We start from the raw sequence: 7,160 nt of genomic DNA, 5'->3' as shown, positions 1-7,160 counted from the left end.
ATGCACGGACACGACTGGAAACGCCATTTTACGATCTTTCAAGAACCATAACTGCTGAACGGTAAAAGTCAATATCGGCATTATTGAACTTGACCTCTATTTTGTCATCAGTAACAACATATAAGAATTTGAAAAGCTTTGGTTGAACAGTTCATGCGTAAATGCACGGGCACGACTGGAATCGCCATTTTTCAATCTCTCAAGAACCATAACTCCTGAACGGTAAAAGTCAAATCCGGCATTATTGAACTTGACCTCTATTTTGTCATCAGTAACAACATATTAGAATTTGAAAAGCTTTGGTTGAACAGTTCAGGTAGCAATACACAGTTAGAAGTTTAGTTTCGCATTATGGCCCCTGTGAATGTTTTAAATATGAAAGTTTTTGTACAATAAAATTGATTTTTAGATAAATGAAGAATAATATAGCCTTCTTAGTGGGTTTATATGAAGATTTAGATTGATTTTAACATGTTTTATAGGCCATTTCAGTGATTGACAGTCCGTATTTTCCTATCCGTACCGTTCATAGGTCCATAAATTATTGTAGTGTTTATCAACAAAGATTTTGCGCTCGATCTTTTCAATTCAATTTTATGGAAAAACGAGCAGGAAGGCATATGATTTTTTTTTGGACCACTTGATAGATGTAAACCTATGGATTCAGGAAAGGTATCACTGTAATTCATTGAAATTTTCCTTTAGACCCAATTTTGGAAACTTTTGTGACATGTTCACCCCTCTTTTTTGCTATATTTTGTATCTAAGAAATGCAGATTGTTGCCATGGTTACACCCAAAAGGGATTATTTTTCACCGTTATGACCATGAGAAATCAAATCTATGGAAGATTCTTATTCTACAAGTATATACATGCATAACACACATATAAAGCCTTCTTTGTTAGACAGGAGGGGAAAGAGGGTGTTTAAAAATTATGAGTGTCAATTTTAAGTTGTTTTCCTAACTGTGTATTGCTACCTCGTGCGTAAATGCACGGACACGACTGGAAACGCCATTTTTCAATCTTTCAAGAACCATAACTCCTGAACGGTACAATCGGCATTATTGAAATTGACCTTTATGTTGTCATTAGTAACAAGATATTAAAATCTGAAAAGCTTTAGTAGAAAATGTTCATGAGAAAATGCACGGACATGACTGAAAACACCATTTTTCAATCTTTCAAGAACCATAACTCCTGAACGGTAGAAGTCAAAATCGTCATTATTGAACTTGACCTCCATTTTGTCACCAGTACCAACATATTAAAATTTGGGAAGCTTTGGTAGAACAGTTCATGCGTAAATGCACGGACACGACTGGAAACGCCATTTTACGATCTTTCAAGAACCATAACTGCTGAACGGTAAAAGTTAAAATCAGCATTATTGAACTTGACCTCTATTTTGTCATCAGTAAAAACATATTAGAATTTGAAAAGCTTTGATTGAATGGTTCATGCGTAAATGCACGGACACGACTGGAAACGCCATTTTTCAATCTTTCAAGAACCATAACTGCTGAACGGTAAAAGTCAAAATCGGCATTATTGAACTTGACCTCTATTTTGTCACCAGTAACAACATATTAAAATTTGGGAAGCTTTGGTAGAACAGTTCATGCGTAAATGCACGGACACGACTGGAAACGCCATTTTACGATCTTTCAAGAACCATAACTGCTGAACGGTAAAAGTCAATATCGGCATTATTGAACTTGACCTCTATTTTGTCATCAGTAACAACATATAAGAATTTGAAAAGCTTTGGTTGAACAGTTCATGCGTAAATGCACGGGCACGACTGGAATCGCCATTTTTCAATCTCTCAAGAACCATAACTCCTGAACGGTAAAAGTCAAATCCGGCATTATTGAACTTGACCTCTATTTTGTCATCAGTAACAACATATTAGAATTTGAAAAGCTTTGGTTGAACAGTTCAGGTAGCAATACACAGTTAGAAGTTTAGTTTCGCATTATGGCCCCTGTGAATGTTTTAAATATGAAAGTTTTTGTACAATAAAATTGATTTTTAGATAAATGAAGAATAATATAGCCTTCTTAGTGGGTTTATATGAAGATTTAGATTGATTTTAACATGTTTTATAGGCCATTTCAGTGATTGACAGTCCGTATTTTCCTATCCGTACCGTTCATAGGTCCATAAATTATTGTAGTGTTTATCAACAAAGATTTTGCGCTCGATCTTTTCAATTCAATTTTATGGAAAAACGAGCAGGAAGGCATATGATTTTTTTTTGGACCACTTGATAGATGTAAACCTATGGATTCAGGAAAGGTATCACTGTAATTCATTGAAATTTTCCTTTAGACCCAATTTTGGAAACTTTTGTGACATGTTCACCCCTCTTTTTTGCTATATTTTGTATCTAAGAAATGCAGATTGTTGCCATGGTTACACCCAAAAGGGATTATTTTTCACCGTTATGACCATGAGAAATCAAATCTATGGAAGATTCTTATTCTACAAGTATATACATGCATAACACACATATAAAGCCTTCTTTGTTAGACAGGAGGGGAAAGAGGGTGTTTAAAAATTATGAGTGTCAATTTTAAGTTGTTTTCCTAACTGTGTATTGCTACCTCGTGCGTAAATGCACGGACACGACTGGAAACGCCATTTTTCAATCTTTCAAGAACCATAACTCCTGAACGGTACAATCGGCATTATTGAAATTGACCTTTATGTTGTCATTAGTAACAAGATATTAAAATCTGAAAAGCTTTAGTAGAAAATGTTCATGAGAAAATGCACGGACATGACTGGAAACACCATTTTTCAATCTTTCAAGAACCATAACTCCTGAACGGTAAAAGTCAAAATCGTCATTATTGAACTTGACCTCCATTTTGTCACCAGTACCAACATATTAAAATTTGGGAAGCTTTGGTAGAACAGTTCATGCGTAAATGCACGGACACGACTGGAAACGCCATTTTACGATCTTTCAAGAACCATAACTGCTGAACGGTAAAAGTTAAAATCAGCATTATTGAACTTGACCTCTATTTTTTCATCAGTAAAAACATATTAGAATTTGAAAAGCTTTGATTGAATGGTTCATGCGTAAATGCACGGACACGACTGGAAACGCCATTTTTCAATCTTTCGAGAACCATAACTGCTGAACGGTAAAAGTCAAAATCGGCATTATTGAACTTGACCTTTATTTTGTCACCAGTAACAACATATTAAAATTTGGGAAGCTTTGGTAGAACAGTTCATGCGTAAATGCACGGACACGACTGGAAACGCCATTTTACGATCTTTCAAGAACCATAACTGCTGAACGGTAAAAGTCAATATCGGCATTATTGAACTTGACCTCTATTTTGTCATCAGTAACAACATATAAGAATTTGAAAAGCTTTGGTTGAACAGTTCATGCGTAAATGCACGGGCACGACTGGAATCGCCATTTTTCAATCTCTCAAGAACCATAACTCCTGAACGGTAAAAGTCAAATCCGGCATTATTGAACTTGACCTCTATTTTGTCATCAGTAACAACATATTAGAATTTGAAAAGCTTTGGTTGAACAGTTCAGGTAGCAATACACAGTTAGAAGTTTAGTTTCGCATTATGGCCCCTGTGAATTTTTTAAATATGAAAGTTTTTGTACAATAAAATTGATTTTTAGATAAATGAAGAATAATATAGCCTTCTTAGTGGGTTTATATGAAGATTTAGATTGATTTTAACATGTTTTATAGGCCATTTCAGTGATTGACAGTCCGTATTTTCCTATCCGTACCGTTCATAGGTCCATAAATTATTGTAGTGTTTATCAACAAAGATTTTGCGCTCGATCTTTTCAATTCAATTTTATGGAAAAACGAGCAGGAAGGCATATGATTTTTTTTTGGACCACTTGATAGATGTAAACCTATGGATTCAGGAAAGGTATCACTGTAATTCATTGAAATTTTCCTTTAGACCCAATTTTGGAAACTTTTGTGACATGTTCACCCCTCTTTTTTGCTATATTTTGTATCTAAGAAATGCAGATTGTTGCCATGGTTACACCCAAAAGGGATTATTTTTCACCGTTATGACCATGAGAAATCAAATCTATGGAAGATTCTTATTCTACAAGTATATACATGCATAACACACATATAAAGCCTTCTTTGTTAGACAGGAGGGGAAAGAGGGTGTTTAAAAATTATGAGTGTCAATTTTAAGTTGTTTTCCTAACTGTGTATTGCTACCTCGTGCGTAAATGCACGGACACGACTGGAAACGCCATTTTTCAATCTTTCAAGAACCATAACTCCTGAACGGTACAATCGGCATTATTGAAATTGACCTCTATGTTGTCATTAGTAACAAGATATTAAAATCTGAAAAGCTTTAGTAGAAAATGTTCATGAGAAAATGCACGGACATGACTGGAAACACCATTTTTCAATCTTTCAAGAACCATAACTCCTGAACGGTAGAAGTCAAAATCGTCATTATTGAACTTGACCTCCATTTTGTCACCAGTACCAACATATTAAAATTTGGGAAGCTTTGGTAGAACAGTTCATGCGTAAATGCACGGACACGACTGGAAACGCCATTTTACGATCTTTCAAGAACCATAACTGCTGAACGGTAAAAGTTAAAATCAGCATTATTGAACTTGACCTCTATTTTGTCATCAGTAAAAACATATTAGAATTTGAAAAGCTTTGATTGAATGGTTCATGCGTAAATGCACGGACACGACTGGAAACGCCATTTTTCAATCTTTCAAGAACCATAACTGCTGAACGGTAAAAGTCAAAATCGGCATTATTGAACTTGACCTCTATTTTGTCACCAGTAACAACATATTAAAATTTGGGAAGCTTTGGTAGAACAGTTCATGCGTAAATGCACGGACACGACTGGAAACGCCATTTTACGATCTTTCAAGAACCATAACTGCTGAACGGTAAAAGTCAATATCGGCATTATTGAACTTGACCTCTATTTTGTCATCAGTAACAACATATAAGAATTAAAAAAGCTTTGGTTGAACAGTTCATGCGTAAATGCACGGGCACGACTGGAATCGCCATTTTTCAATCTCTCAAGAACCATAACTCCTGAACGGTAAAAGTCAAATCCGGCATTATTGAACTTGACCTCTATTTTGTCATCAGTAACAACATATTAGAATTTGAAAAGCTTTGGTTGAACAGTTCAGGTAGCAATACACAGTTAGAAGTTTAGTTTCGCATTATGGCCCCTGTGAATTTTTTAAATATGAAAGTTTTTGTACAATAAAATTGATTTTTAGATAAATGAAGAATAATATAGCCTTCTTAGTGGGTTTATATGAAGATTTAGATTGATTTTAACATGTTTTATAGGCCATTTCAGTGATTGACAGTCCGTATTTTCCTATCCGTACCGTTCATAGGTCCATAAATTATTGTAGTGTTTATCAACAAAGATTTTGCGCTCGATCTTTTCAATTCAATTTTATGGAAAAACGAGCAGGAAGGCATATGATTTTTTTTTTGGACCACTTGATAGATGTAAACCTATGGATTCAGGAAAGGTATCACTGTAATTCATTGAAATTTTCCTTTAGACCCAATTTTGGAAACTTTTGTGACATGTTCACCCCTCTTTTTTGCTATATTTTGTATCTAAGAAATGCAGATTGTTGCCATGGTTACACCCAAAAGGGATTATTTTTCACCGTTATGACCATGAGAAATCAAATCTATGGAAGATTCTTATTCTACAAGTATATACATGCATAACACACATATAAAGCCTTCTTTGTTAGACAGGAGGGGAAAGAGGGTGTTTAAAAATTATGAGTGTCAATTTTAAGTTGTTTTCCTAACTGTGTATTGCTACCTCGTGCGTAAATGCACGGACACGACTGGAAACGCCATTTTTCAATCTTTCAAGAACCATAACTCCTGAACGGTACAATCGGCATTATTGAAATTGACCTCTATGTTGTCATTAGTAACAAGATATTAAAATCTGAAAAGCTTTAGTAGAAAATGTTCATGAGAAAATGCACGGACATGACTGGAAACACCATTTTTCAATCTTTCAAGAACCATAACTCCTGAACGGTAAAAGTCAAAATCGTCATTATTGAACTTGACCTCCATTTTGTCACCAGTACCAACATATTAAAATTTGGGAAGCTTTGGTAGATCAGTTCATGCGTAAATGCACGGACACGACTGGAAACGCCATTTTACGATCTTTCAAGAACCATAACTGCTGAACGGTAAAAGTTAAAATCAGCATTATTGAACTTGACCTCTATTTTGTCATCAGTAAAAACATATTAGAATTTGAAAAGCTTTGATTGAATGGTTCATGCGTAAATGCACGGACACGACTGGAAACGCCATTTTTCAATCTCTCAAGAACCATAACTCCTGAACGGTAAAAGTCAAATCCGGCATTATTGAACTTGACCTCTATTTTGTCATCAGTAACAACATATTAGAATTTGAAAAGCTTTGATTGAATGGTTCATGCGTAAATGCACGGACACGACTGGAAACTCCATTTTTCAATCTTTCAAGAACCATAACTGCTGCACGGTAAAAGTCAAAATCGGCATTATTGAACTTGACCTCTATTTTGTCATCAGTAACAACATATTAGAATTTGAAAAGCTTTGGTTGAACAGTTCATGCGTTAATGCACGGACACGACTGGAAACGCCATTTTTCAATCTTTCAAGAACCATAACTCCTGAACGGTAAAAGTCCAAATCGTCATTATTGAACTTGACCTCCATTTAGTCATCAGTAACAACATATTGAAATTTGGGAAGCTTTAGTAGAACAGTTCATGCGTAAATGCACGGACACGACTGGAAACGCCATTTTACGATCTTTCAAGAACCATAACTGCTTAACGGTAACAGTCAAAATCGGCATTATTGAACTTGACCTCTATTTTGTCATCAGTAACAACATATTAGAATTTGAAAAGCTTTGGTTGAACAGTTCATGCGTTAAAGCACGGACACGACTGGAAACGCCATTTTTCAATCTTTCAAGAACCATAACTCCTGAACGGTAAAAGTCAAAATCGTCATTATTGAACTTGACCTCCATTTAGTCATCAGTAACAACATATTGAAATTTGGGAAGCTTTAGTAGAACAGTTCATGCGTA

Source organism: Mytilus trossulus, chromosome 9 (genome assembly GCF_036588685.1).
Source record: "Mytilus trossulus isolate FHL-02 chromosome 9, PNRI_Mtr1.1.1.hap1, whole genome shotgun sequence".
Taxonomy (NCBI): domain Eukaryota; kingdom Metazoa; phylum Mollusca; class Bivalvia; order Mytilida; family Mytilidae; genus Mytilus; species Mytilus trossulus.
Note: the sequence above shows the minus strand (reverse complement) of the source record.